Consider the following 15,454-nt stretch of genomic DNA (forward strand, 5'->3'; position numbering starts at 1 on the left):
CAATAAAATATTTAGGACTTACATAGCATTGTCAACTTTGTATTTTCAAGTAAGAACACTTCAATACATGCACACACACGTGCCCAGACTGAGTCCACCACCACTATACCACATACACAAATATTACCATTTACTATGACCTTCTTTTTATAAGTGAACAGCTATTCTAAGTGAATTTGAAAGGACATAATTTCTGAGCAAATCATAAAGAATAAAGCAATTGCTTTAAATAAAGCAATCTAGCTTCATGGAAGTTTTACCACAATGCTTTTATTTTCTTATTTTTTCATGAATACATGACAATGTCTTAGTAGAATTGGAATGATCACAAGAATGGTTATTTTGTAGATCATAAAATCTCAAGTGGAATTCCAAATTTTGCTACCAAGAGCAATCCAATATCTGGACATCATCTTTTGAACATACCAGACATCCAGATATTTGAACATCTTTTCCTGCAACAAATATTTGTTAAATTTCTCCTCTGTGCCAAATTTCTATATCTAAGCCAAGAAATGACAGGTATATACATAAATAAGCAACAAAATATTATAGGTATACATATATGAGCATTACATATATTCTATGTGCATAATCTATTGTGCAACAAAAACATCAATTCAATACAAAATAAAATCACTACAATACATTTGTCAAAGATTACATTTCATATTTAATTAGAATCTTGAGGCTGAAATAAATCTGGGAGAAAATAGCAAGAAAGAGAAGTGGTAATAATAGGATATTACGTAGCTTACTAGGTATTAGATGAGAAATACATTCCAGTTCTGGTGTTGAAAAATCCTAGTCTAGCGGTTATTAGGAATCAAGGAGAGACCAATATCTGTTAATTATGTCATCAAACTGGACCAGAAGTTACAAGGAGCACAATACTAAACCAATACATTAGGATCTGAAATGGTTTAGGAAGCATGGTATAAGGTGTCAAGAAGACAGAAAGGGGAGAAATGTTTGTCTTTAGTATATGTGTTAATATTTTGCAGAAAATATGTTGGGTTGGGTATCAACAAATATAAATTCGAGTTCCAGATGTCTTCTGTGTAAGTTAATCTGCCTCGATTTACCTTTCTGTATAAAGAATAATGTTTACCCCTTAGTCTGTTTTTTAGGGACACCATGTTAATAAAATTGTCTAATAGAAAAGTATAGCCAAATACACACATAGGTATCAATTTGTGTTGTGCTCACAGCAGGTGTGACAAATGGATTTCAACCTGTATGTGACCACTAATATTCTGAATAGTAATCGTCTCTGGGAGCAATATAGTGAGGCAGCAATTCAGGAGCTAAACAAGATACCAGATAGCTTGGAATCTATTCCCACTATTATTAAAAACAATTCACAATTGTGGAATCCACTGCAGAGGTCAACAGTACCATTTTCATATGCAAAAATCATATGCAATTCTTTTCAAATACTTTCTATTTGTTTCCCCTTTGCTCTGGTTGTAATAGCTGTGGTCCATAAGTGCCTTTTATTTTTTTTAATGATATGATGAAACCTGATTGCCTTCTATTTAGGTTTATTTTTCAATGGTTCTTTTGAACTATCTATTTGAGATCTAACAAAGGGAGAACTAACTGTTGCTAAGGGCAACCCAAAGAAATGAGTTTTCTTGTGTGTGAAACAGGCTCTCTCCTTGAAAAGACTGTAAGTAATGACTTCCAGTGTGGGCATCTCCAGCAAGTAGATAGTGACCCATCAATAGCCCTATCATTCCTGTGCTCCAATTTCAGTCTTCCATGTGGCACCCCTTTCAACCAGCTGAACAGATATGAGTGTGCCAGATTTCCCATCTCCCTACCCTCCCAACACTCTACTGATAGTTAGATTAACAAGAGCAAAACTGATTCTGTGTCAGGAGTTATGTCAAGCACTTTACAAATATTAGCTAATTAATCCACATGACAACTGCATGAAGGAGGGCTATTATTATCTCTGTGTTACAGAAGATAAATGTAAGAAACAAAGAATGTGAATTTGTCTAGGTCTGTGCACCTAATAATGAACAGATCTGGGATCCGAACCCAGGTAGTGTAGATATATTGTGCCTATCCACCCCACTAGGCTGACACCCAAGACTTGGAGTGAGGATTTATGTAAAATGAGTAATAAATGCATATGATTATGTTTAAAGTTCTTTAAAAAAAATCTGATGATGTAAGTTTCTATCATTTCCATTTTTGCTTAAATTTAACTCTTTTGTTTAAGCTTACTGTGTTTGACATAGCTACATGATGTCAAATCCAGTAAGGATTGAGTTTGCAGCAGCAGATCAGGTCAGGAGAAGCATGGGGACTTGCTTGTGGCAAGTAGCACCCTAGGATGCTGCTGTTATCTGGACACACACACCTTCACTTCTAGGAGAGCTTTTAGATTACTAAACAACAAACCCTAATGCTAAATCTGTAAACTTGTGAAATTAAAATATCCCTTTGTGGCTAAAGGTAAATTTTAGGGGACTTGTCCTCATCTTCCAAAATGGAGGAGACAGGCATTCCTGTATTGCAATTGACTTGATTGATAGAATGCAGAAATGCAAGATGGGCCGCCCTGGGCATCTTCCCTAAACTCTCACACCTCCCTCTCCTTCAGCTTCCTTGAACCAGCAGTACTCATTTGCTGGGATTAGAGCCACTGAGTTAGCTTTCTATTTGTTTACCTGAAGCAAACTGTGATCAACAGTCCCTAACACAAGCTAGAAAGCTGGCTTAGTGGGATCAACATCTGGTAGATAATACTTAAATTCCCTGCAATCCTGCTTTTACTTACTAGTAGGGTAAAATCAGTCTTCCCTTTACTGGGAAAAATACAATAAATTATAACTTTCTCATGGTCAGTTTGTTGGTTTTGAGATTTTAAAACTAAATCATAGTTATTTTTCCCGGAGACATGTAGTAACTGTTGAATTGGTTTGTCACGTTATCTTCAGAAAAACTGGGAATATGGTGAAAATCTGTCAATATCATTTTACGGCTGCTGGATCAAGCATACATTTTAAATTGAGAAACAGTACCTCAATAAACTTTTAAAGTATTTTATTTTGTTACAAAATGATGAACATGATGCAATTAAAACTAGAAAGTAAAGCAGTATTTGTTCCCTAACATAGGTGTAAAGAAAGTTGTATCAAAAATTGTAAATGATAAGAAAAATAATAAAATAAAATGACATTTTAATCTGTATTTTCCATAATTAAGGATTTGACTTTAAAGGATTTTTTTAAACAACACGGGCCTTTCATATTTTGAAATGAATCTCAGCAAGTAAGAGTTATTCTCATAGTGAGTCACTGCTGCTGATGAAACTGTGCTAATTTGGTGTCTTGGGAAAGAAAATATTTGAGAACTACTGACTTGAATATCCTATGTCTTCATTATATGTTATTGTTATACCTTTGTACCTTTATCTATTGTACCTGGAAAAAGATACAAGTAACTAGGAAATATTACACTGAGAAGAAAATAGAACTTTATGATTTTCTATAAAAATAACTTGTGCTCAGTATTTTCAGGCATGTATGATTATAAGAATATATAATTTGGAATGCAAAAAGCAAACTATCCTTAAGATGTGAGTATTGACATCGATGTCGCATAAATGGTAAATGGTAGATGAAATTATTTAACCCAAAATTTATTATCTTTGTAACTTTCAGTTACAAAATAAAGTTGATTGCACCCCTACACCAACATAGCACACCTGCACTTAGATTATTAACTGAACAAATATTACCTGTACACTCGCTATTTTGAATACAACTTACTAGGTTAACAGACAGTGTTATCACACCATATAAACCCGCTGTTTTAGAAAACATTTTTGCGTTTGGTCAACCTTCTTGGAGAAACAAGATCTTTGTGCAGTTTCTGAATAGGAACTAAATGACCAGCCCAATTATTTTTCTACCTAAATTTCTATAGTATTTCAGTAAGTTTGGATTTTACATAGGAAACACACATTGTTTGGGGATAGCTAGACTTGTGTAATGGAATGAGAAGTATATACAATTACAATGTAGTTAAAGTATAATTATGTTAAACACAAACCCAGTACAAGCCTATTATGGCACATAACAACCACAACACCATGTACTACATATTAGCATTCCAGTACTAACTTCTAATACATTCAGAGTTTGGTGACAACCTTGGGGAAACATGGCCCTATGACCAAGAAAACCTCTGTTTTTCTCTCTTGTTTTGTCAACTATGTTCTTTGTAACCTGCTTCCCATATCCCAATGAAAGGGCAAGGTCTTTCTGTGTCCCTTATGGCTAACTATAGGGAATTCTTTGTCATTTGGATTGCAGTTGCTCCATATGTGACCTTAGTAAAATCCTTATCAAGTGTATTTCTATGCAAGATTTATTTTTGAACATGTTTTGAAAGTACTTGTGACCTATTGCTCAGAATATGCTATTGCCAGCCTATCTAGGTATACCAATTTCATGGAAAACCTCTCCTTATCTGTATATGTTTAACTTTCTCTTAATTGTAGGGCAAGAAAGAAAATGTTCAAAAATATTGGATTCCATACCACTTCTTGAAGAAGTCAAATGCTGCTTCACCCCTTACCTGCAGCCTGGCTGCCCAATGGGTAAAGGTCATAATCTCTGAGTCAGCAGGAATCTGGTGAGAAAGGTAAGATTTCTGGGTGCGCTTCTTACACCCTGGTGCTCACTACACTGCCTTCGCTGCCTTAGCTGATGATTGTCCCCTTGCTGCTCTTGAAGGCCCATATGTCTCAACTGAAGCAAAATAATTTTATTGAAGAGTATAATTTTCTCACATTGTACTTCAGTAGAGTGAAAAGTAGGTAGTACATTCTGGTACTTGCCCAAAATCTCAGTTTTCTATTTGACAGCACAGTTGTTACATTAATTTCTTTCTGCCTAATTAAAAACAGATGAAGGTAACCATGTGCTATTAAGGACTACCTGTGAGGGAAGTAAACCAGTATGGGAAACTCAGGCCTATACCAAGACACACTCCACTAAAAAAATGACTAAATGGGAACCATGAGGTTGACACTTAAAATGGCCTGAGGGGTCACAACTTGAAAGCTAAGTCAGACAAGAAGGAAAATAAGTTTAGTGCTGAAAAAAAGTGAATGTGCTGAGGTCTATAAACAGGGCAATCAAGTGGCAGCAGAAGAGTGGGTGAGATGATATGTTTGGCAATTAATCTAATGACAACACAACTTTCATTGTTTCTTACTCAAGAATGATATATTATTATGCAACATCTTAAGACTGCCAAAACATTCCAGCTATTCCAGACGCCTCTCTGTCAGCTCTGCAAGGAACAGGGTCACATTGGATTCTCTAATAAAATGATGACACATGCTTGAGGTGATGCTAAAAATTATTGACCATTTATCAAGCACTTATTATGTGCTGTGTATGCTACTGTGTTGTCAAATTTAATGTAATCTGGCTGACAATATTATGAAGTAGGTTTAATGATTTCCATTTTACAGATGACAAATGTGAGGGTCAAAATAGATAAATACCTTTATCTGGTAGTTAATAGTGGAGATAGATTAAAGGTTCCATAACTCTAAGGCTTCAGGCTTTCTTTGCTATAATGTAATGGAATGCTTCTGGTCCTTCCTCTTTTTCTTCTCCTTCTGATATTTCCATTATGTGTATATTATACCTTTTGCGATTGTCTTGTTCCACAGTACTTGAATATTCTGCTCTTTTCTGTTCGTCTATTTTTCCTCTTTGCTTTTTAGTTTTGTAAATTTCTATTGACAGATATTTCAGCTTTGAGATTCTATCCTCAGCTATTCCCAGTCTACTAATTAATCCATCAAAGGCATTCTTTATTCCTGTTACAATGCTTTTTATCTCTAGCATTTCTTCTTGCTTCTTTCTAAAATTTCCATATCACTATTTATGTTATCCTTTTGACTTGCATGTTGTCTGTTTTTCTCTTTAAAGGCCTTTGTATATTAATCATAGCTGTTTTAAATTCACAATGTGATACTTTCAACATCACAGCCATATCTGAGGCTGGTTCTGATGTTTGCTGTATCTCTTCAAACTGTGTTTGTTTGTTTGTTTGTTTGTTTTGCTTTGTTTGTTTGTTGCTTTTTAGTATGCTTTGTAATTGGTACAGTTGTACTGGGTTAAAGTAAGTCTTCTAAAAAAGGCTTTAGTGAAGTGTAGTGGTAAGGCATGGGAAAAGGGAAAGCATACTGTAGTCCTATGATAGGTCTCAGTCTTTTAATGAGTCTGTGCCTGTGCCTGTGGGCTGTGAACTTCACAACTGCTGCCAGTCCATCACCCCTCCTCCCACACCTACCCCACTCCCTCACCGCCACACACACACACACACACACACACACACACACACACTTAGGTGAAGCAGGATGGCTCGAGAGAGCTAGAGTTGTGTATTTTCCTTCCCCCATGTGGAAGGCTAGAGCAGCCAGAGGTAGATATTTACACCCCCCCGGTCAGTTAGGCTCTGATACAACCCGAATAGCTTAGGTTCTGGTAAAATAATTTATTTCGACAGCAGGCCTTCGTAAGAACAAAATGCTCTGGCATGTTTTAAAATAGTTAATTCCTGCCCCCCGCTCCCAGCCCCCACCACCCAAAGCACCAAGGGATTTTTCTCTGATGTTAACCGTGAGAATTTGTTAGAGCATCAAAAGGTAAAACCCACCAAAGTATGGTGTCCCTTGGAGTTTTTAACTCTCAGAGTCATCCATGTTGAGTGTCCAGCAATTCCTCAATTACAGTTCACATTTCCCTATGCAGGTACTGGATTTCTGCTGTAGTAAGTTTTGATATTTTTATATCTGCCAGTTTGGTGGGCAGCAGTTTACTGTGGAATCTCATTTCTTTAATGAATTTAAGAAGAGTTGTTGAGTTTTCAGTGGGTTCTGTATTTTATTTATTGGTACAATGAAGGGAAGAATTTCAGTCTCCTTGTATGCCATCCAGAACCAAGAAGTCTTGCATTTTTTTTTTATTTTAGAAAAAAAGTACAATTGAACTTAAAGTTCCATCAAAAGTTATACTTAAACCATTTTTAAATTATACTTTAAGTTCTGGGGTACATGTGCAGAACGTGCAGGTTTGTTACATAGGTAAACATGTGCCACGGTTATTTACTACACCCATCAACCCATCATTTACATTAGGTATTTCTCCTAATGCTATTCCTCCCCTAGTTCCCCACCTCCCTACAGGCCCTGGTGTGTAATGTTTCCCTCCCTGTGTCCATATGTTCTCATTGTTCAGCTCCCACTTATGAGTGAGAATATGCAGTGTTTGGTTTTCTGATCTTATGTTAGTTTGCAGAGAATGATGGTTTCCAGCTTCATCCATGTCCCTGCAAAGGACATGAACTCATCCTTTTTTATGGCTGCATAGTATTCCATGGTATATATGTGCCACATTTTCTTTACCCAATCTATCATTGATGGCCATTTGGTTTGGTTCCAAGTCTTTGCTATTGTGAACAGTGTCACAATAAACATACATGTGCATGTGTCTTTATAGTAGAATGATTTACAATCCTTTAGATATATATCCAGTAATGGGATTGCTGGGTCAAATGGTATTTCTGGTTTTAGATCCTTGCATAATTGCTGCATTATCTTCCACAATGATTGAACTAATTTTACATTCCCACCAACAGTGTAAAATTGTTCTTATTTCTCCACATCTTCTCCAGCATCTGTTGTTTCATGACTTTTTAATGACTGCCATTCCAACTGTCTTGAGATGGTATCTCATTGTGGTTTTGATTTGCATTTCTCTAATGACCAGTGATGATGAGCTTTTGTTCATATGTTTGTTGGCTGCTTAAATGTCTTCTTTTGAAAAGTGTCTGTTCATATCCTTTGCCCAGGTTTTGATTTTTTTTTTTCTTATAAATTTGTTTAAGTTCTTTGTAGATTCTGGATATTAGCCCTTTGTCAGATGGATAGATTGAAAAAAATTTCTCCCATTCTGTAGGTTGCCTGTTCACTCTGATGATAGCTTCTTTTGCTGTGCAGAAGCTCTTTAGTTTAATTAGGTCCCATTTGTCAATTTTGGCTTTTGTTGCTATTGCTTTTGGTGTTTTAGTCATGAAGTTTTTGCCCATGCCTATGTCCTGAAAGGTATTGCCTAGGTTTTCTTCTAGAGTTTTCATGGTTTTAGGTCTTAAGTTTAAGTCTTTAATCTGTCTTGAGTTAATTTTTGTATAAGGTGTAACGAAGGGGTCTAGTTTCAGTTTCTGCATATGGCTAGTCAGTTTTCCCAACACTGTTTATTAAATAGGGAATCCTTTCCCCTAGGGAATCCTTTCCCCATTGCTTGTTTGTGTCAGGTTTGTCAAAGATCAGGTGATTGTAGATGTGTGGTGTTATTTCTGAGACCTCTGTTCTGTTCTATTGGTTTATATATCTGTTTTGGTACTAGTATCATGCTGTTTTGGTTACTGTAGCCTTGTAGTATAGTTTGAAGTCAGGTAGTGTGATGCCTCCGTCTTTCCTCTTTTTGCTTAGGATCGTTTTGGCTATGCAGGCTCTTTTTTGGTTCCATATGAAATTTAAAGTAGTTTTCTCTAATTCCATGAAGAAAGTCAATGGTAACTTGATGGGGATAGCATTGAATCTATAAATTACTTTGGACAGTATAGCCATTTTCATGATGTTGATTTTTCATATCCATGAGCATGGAATATTTTTCCATTTGTTTGTGTCCTCTCTTACATCCTTGAGCACTGGTTTGTAGTTCTCATTGAAGAGGTCCTTGACATCCCTTGTAAGTTGTATTCCTAGGTATTTTATTCTCTTTGTAGCAATTGTGAAGGGGAGTTCTACTTTAACCATTTTGATAAACAAAGCTAATAATATTAATAACAAAGACAGGAAAGAAGTAACAACTTTAAAATGAACAAAATTAACATTGTTCTTTTTAAAAATCACTAATAACAAATAGCAATAATATATGTAACAAATATGTACAGAACTTTTGTAGCTTAAAATGATAAAATGAGAGGAACCAGACTTGAAATTATACAGTGAGGATGCTTTTCTTTTCTTTTGTTTTGAAACGGTGTCTTGCTCTGTCACAAGGCTGGAGTGCAGTGGTGTGATCTCGGCTCACTGCAACCTCCACCTCCTGGGTTTGCATGATTCCCCTGCCTTAACCTCCTGAGTAGCTGGGACTACAGGTGCGCACCACCATGCCCAGCTAATTTTTATATTTTTAGTAGAGATGGGGTTTCACCATGCTGGCCAGGATAGTCTCCAACTCTTGACCTTGGGATTTGCCCACCTCAGCCTCCCAAAGTGCTAGGATTACAGGTGTGAGCCACTGTGCCCGGCCGTGTGGATGCTTTTGAGTCCTCTGCCCAACAAAGGCACGAAAATATTTTTAAAAACAATGAAATCAATTATTTCTGAACTCTGGAAATTAACCAAAAGCACAGAACAAACTAGAAACGATTTTATTTTCAAGGAAAAGGGCTAAATCTTTGTAAGACTATGGAGCATGTGGTGTTTTAACTTAGGCTACTCCAATTTCTCCCTTCAGCACTATGCTGTGTTGATCAAGAAAAGAGAAGGAAGACCTCTGGATCCAAATCCAGAACCTTGTCAATATTTTAACAATACATCTAGCATCTTGCTCAAGAACCTTTATTACCAAAATAATATAACTGACATGGCTCATATCTCAGCTTCATAGAAAAAACTCTTATTTAGGGTGTTAATAAATCATAACAATCTTCTGGAATTATTAGCACCACAATTCCCTAAGGTTGTGAAAATAGAGACTCTCAATAAAAGATATAGAACATAAATAAAAGAACCAAGTAGAAGTTTCAGAATTTAAAATATAACTGAAATGAAAATAAAACTTTGAATAAAGAGGCAGAATAAAGATTAGAGAACATGAAAATATATAAACAGAATATTTAGTATGAGGCACAGATATAAGTGAAAAAAGATGAGCAGAGAGTCATATAATTGTGAAACATTATCAAACATGCCAAAATACATGTAATAGAAGTTTCTGAGGATAGATGACAATGACATGAGAGAAAAAAGTATTGGAAAAATAATGGACAAAATTTCTCAAATGTTATGAAAAATATTAATTTACAATTCCAAGAAGCTCAAAAAACTTCAATTGAATAAATGCCCAACTGAAAACATAATAGTTAAACTATCAAAAATCAAGGAGAAAATATTTTAATGCAGCAAGAGAAAAATAACTTACCACATACATGGGATCTTTAATGAGAAAAATGGTTGAGTTCTCATTGGAAACTATGAAAGCCAGATATAAGCAGTCTGACATACACAAAGTGTTGAAAGAAAATACTTTCAGGCCGGGCGCGGTGGCTCAAGCCTGTAATCCCAGCACTTTGGGAGGCCGAGACGGGCGGATCACGAGGTCAGGAGATCGAGACCATCCTGGCTAATACGGTGAAACCCTGTCTCTACTAAAAAATACCAAAAAAACAAAAACAAAAACAAAAAAAAAACCTAGCCGGGCGACGTGGCGGGCGCCTGTAGTCCCAGCTACTCCGGAGGCTGAGGCAGGAGAATGGCGTAAACCCGGGAGGTGGAGCTTGCAGTGAGCTGAGATCCGGCCACTGCACTCCAGCCTGGGCGACAGAGCAAGACTCCGTCTCAAAAAAAAAAGAAAAGAAAAAGAAAATACTTTCAGCCTAGAACTTAAAGTATAATAAAAAATTTTTTAAAAAAGAAAATACTTTCAACCAGGAATTGTAATTGCATCAAAACTATCTTTTAAAAAATGGACACATAGAGACTGCACCACATATAAATACATATATACTTAAATACATGCATACACTCATAAGTCACTGAAAGAATTTGTCACCAAGTGATTTTCCCTGAAAGAAATACTAAAAGATAACCACATAAAACAAAAATTACAAAACAACATTGATAAGCTTATAATGTATAAAGATATAATTTGTATGACAATAATACCACAAAAAGCAAGAGGCACAGAGACTATATTGCAGCAGTTTCTATGCACTACTGGAATGAAATTAGTATTAAACTGAACTAGATTATGTTAGGTTGAGTTTCATGTTGTATTGTAATATCTAGAGCACCGCTTAAAAAATAACTCACCAAAATGGGTCATTTTAAAATGAATTTAAATTACATACAAGGAGATACCTGTTTAACAAAAAGAAGATGGCAATAATGGAGAAATGAAGAAACAGACAATATAAAACATATAGAAAGCAAACCACTACTATACCAATAATTACTGTAAACATAAATGGATTAAACACTTCAATCTAAAGTCAAAGAGTATAAGATTGGATTAAGAAACAGAATCCAACTACAGGCTGTATACAACAGACACACTTTAGACTTAAAGAAACATACAGCTCAAAAGAAAAAGGATAAAAACAGATACTCCGTACAAATGATAAACAAAAGAGAGCTGTAATAGCTCTTTTATATTTTAAAAAAAGACTTTAAGACAAAAGAATAATACAAAAGTATTACTAAAACAAAAGGTATATTTTATAAAGATGAAAACTTTATTCTGCAGGAAGCAGTTACAAATACATATTCATCTAATAGCAGATCCCCAAAATACAAGAAAGCAAAATGGACATAATTGAAGAGAGAAACAAATAATTCAGCAACAATAGTAGTAGATTTCAATATTGCACCCTCGATAGTTGACAAAATATGTAGTTAGAAAAAAATAGGAGAAAATTAATTAACAAAATAAATATGTCCACATGCATACCAGATACCCACTTCAAGGAAGAATGAATTCCTATAATTAATAGGCAAAGCAAAAGGATTGGATGTGTGGAAAGTCCAGGGAAAGGGGAAGAGCAGTGCTGTGCAGCTTCTGCAGAGTACTTGATGGCAAAGGTGCAGCACCAGAATATTACTGGAGTAGTGAAAGAATCATGTTCAAACATCATTTCAAATACTGTAAATTTTTAATAAGTTGAAAAAACAGTTTTAAAATTTTCAGTAGTATTAAACATTTACAAGCATTGCTATCTCATGGCTCACCAGGAGCACCCTATTGGGAATTCTGGTGCAGACTATCTTATTTTCAAAATCACAAATTACTAATCCCTATGCTATGATCCAATAGCTTCCATGCAATTCAAATGAATTTTAAGTATACATAATCCAATACTGATGATCACTCCACCATCCTGACAAGACTCCAGCTAAGAAAGAAGTAAGGAATGTTCCTCTTAGAATTCATCATTAGGTAAACTCTGTGAGTTTGTTACTGACCTGGGACTTTTATAGATCTGGACCAAAATATCATGGGGAGATGCCTTTCTAAGAGATAGACTTTTATTCTCAAATAGGGTCATTGCTAGCCACAGCTGACTTTATCCTTAACTTTTTTGAACTACTGTAAATAGAATGGTTTCTTCTCAATGGAATATACATCTCCTGTTTTAGAAAGCATAGAGCCACAAACCCATTTTCATATTTTGATGACACTAATTAAAATAAAATCAGCTGTGCCTAGAATGGAGCAAATAGTGGCTTCAAAACGTATGTAATCGTATTATCTTTTTTGCCATTAAAAATACCACAATAGCCAAAAACATTACGTAGGCACACCTTTGTCAATATTCAAATGAATAAATAAACCCGTAGATGAGGCCAGCTTGTTCTTTCACCAGGGCTACTCCGGTCCTCTGGCAGGACCACCAGAAAATAGCATCACTTAAAACTGACGTTTTAGGCTTAAGGCAAGCAACTGTTAGATAAATGCTATTTGTTACATTTTTGTCCTAAAATAATGTTCTCCAACCTCTAACAAGGCATTGCTGACGTTTTGGATTTGTCTCAAGTTGCTCTTTCAAAAAAACCTTTGGTCTTCCCTAAAAGATACGTTAAATACCACATGAGTCTTAAAATAGTTTTCACTGAACCCCTAAAACCGATATTTAGTAACTACAAACCTCAATTTGATTAGCAATGTACATTCTCAAGTTGAATCCTGAATATTGCCGATTATTAAAGGGTTGGTTGTCTACTTTTTTCTCAAAATCTGACCAAGACAATTCGTACTTGAGTAAGACATTCTCTCTGAGGAAAATTCTGAAAGCAGAAGCAGTCTACGACCTAAAATATAGCCTGCTGGCACATGCTGGTCTTCAACTGATGCTTTCTTTCTGACCTGTGACAGGATAAGCACAGTCAAGTTGACATTTTTATGGCAATTTGAATCCTATAATTAAAAGGTGGGACTTTGGCTGCATGTTATTTACTTTTGATGTATTAATTTTTATTTCATTTTATAAAAGTGTAAGTCTGACACATACGGGTAAACATATTCTTTCACTATAGAAAACAGAGAAAGGATCTGAGGTCTTGGTAACAAGAATTTCCTGTTTGCAGATGACATTGTGGATGTGCAAATGAAATGAGAAATTTGTCTTATATTAATAATACCTCAAGGTAGAACATCTCTTTGCTTGATTGTAACAGTGGTTAAAATTAAAACCACAGCTGCTGCTGAAACTGTGAAGATGTAAACCTCTTGGCAAGAAGTCCCAAGCATATGAATTGGATGCGGTAAGTATGGATTGTAACAGGAAACTTTATGGGAGGTATAATAAGGCCCCGGGGAAAAAGAACCAATAGATTATAGTACATTATATATAGAACTTTGTAAAAGGAGACTTATTATGGGAATTGTCTTATGCAATTATGGAGGGAAAAAAGTCCCACAATATGCTATCTGCAAACCAGAGAACCAGGAAGGCTGCCAGTATTTCAGGCTGCGTCCACTGGCCTGCGAACCAGGGGGGTTAATGATGTAACTCCCCTCTGAGACTACAGGCGTGGGGTGCATGGGTAGGGGCTCTGATGTAAGTCACAGAGTGCAAAGGCCCAAGAACTAGGAGTTCCATTGTCTCAGGGCAGGAGAGGTGGATGTCCCAGCTCGAGGAGAGAGAGAATTCACCCAGCCTCAGCCTTTTTGTTTAATGAGGGCCCTCAACAGATTGGAAGATGCCAACACTCATGGGTGAGGGTGGCCTTTAGTCGGTCTATGGTTTAAATGCCAATCTTTTCTGGAAACACCTCACAGACACACCCAGAAATAATGTTTTACCAGCTATCTAGGAGTCCCTTAGTCCTGTCAAATTGATACATAAAATTAACCATCATAGGGTGCTGGTGGGAGAAAACGTTAAGGGTCCAGAGATTAAGTGGAAGAGGTCAAGGAATACCTGTGTTTCTAAAGATAGATATCCAAATGACCAATTCCCCTAATGGCTAATTTGCCTGAAGTATAACTGTCTTTGAGGGCTTTACTATGTACTTTTGTGTTCCACTTACTTTATGGGATTTTAAAACTATTTTTAGCAACTGTACTTGTGAAATATGTATTTCTATGAAGCATTTTAAAATGGTTAGATTTCAGGAATGATAAATGTATTTTGTACAATTGGAATTTTCTTTTTAAACACTGTATCTTCTTATAGCTCTTAGAAAAAATGTTAAGTTTACATAAAGGCTTGCATTAAACATTTAATTCTGTTTTAAAATGCATTCACATTTCAGATCAATACATATTTTTAAATTACATTAAAAGTTGTTTCTTTTGTGCCAAAACTATCATTGAATGATTCTTTCATTTGGAAACTGGCTATAGGTAAAAAGGTCTACATAGAGAGAGATGAATGGAAATTAAGCTCCTCTGAGTAAGCTTAAATTTTTCTTTAACTTTTTTTTTTTTAATTTGCTGTAGCTCCATAACTTGTTTGTTTAACCACATTGAAAATCGTGCTTGTGAGTTTTCAGGTAGATTTACTACTGTCTAAGAATTATATTGATTGTGATTTTGCCTCATTCTTCACCAGGGCAGAGGGCATTTTGTCAGAGAGTAGAGACAGTAATGATGGTGGTGTGGGGTTTGGGGGGCATTTTATTTTATTTTCCCTTTGCCAGTTAAAAATATTAAATCATAAAACAGTATACCTTCCCCCATGCCAACACATACACAAGGGAAAGTAAATGGTATCAGTGACCGATGAGCTATGTCACTGGAAGTTGAAAATTAATAGTTGCATTCTATCTATTCATTCCAACATATTTTAAGCTGTCCTTTGCTCAGGTTAGATGTTCAATCTCATCTAATTAACTCCTCTTCAGTGAGCAATAGCATCAGAAATGTTTAGGTTTTTTTGGAAGTTAGGTATGTTACTAATACTTGAAGACTGTCCCCTCTGTGCCCCTTCTTAAGTTTGTCCAATTTCTTGTTCAGTGGCCATATGGTAGTGTCATCTAGGTAATTAGTCTCAGTGACTAGTTTCAGAGAATAAATTAAAAGCATTTTCTTATATCAGGCATTAAGAACACATACAACTTTTTATGTTTTGATATATAGGAAGCTTATAGCCAAATTTTCTATAATACTAAAATAATAATCAC

Source organism: Rhinopithecus bieti, unplaced genomic scaffold, assembly GCF_001698545.2.
Source record: "Rhinopithecus bieti isolate Rb0 unplaced genomic scaffold, ASM169854v2 scaffold_8220, whole genome shotgun sequence".
NCBI classification, from domain to species: domain Eukaryota; kingdom Metazoa; phylum Chordata; class Mammalia; order Primates; family Cercopithecidae; genus Rhinopithecus; species Rhinopithecus bieti.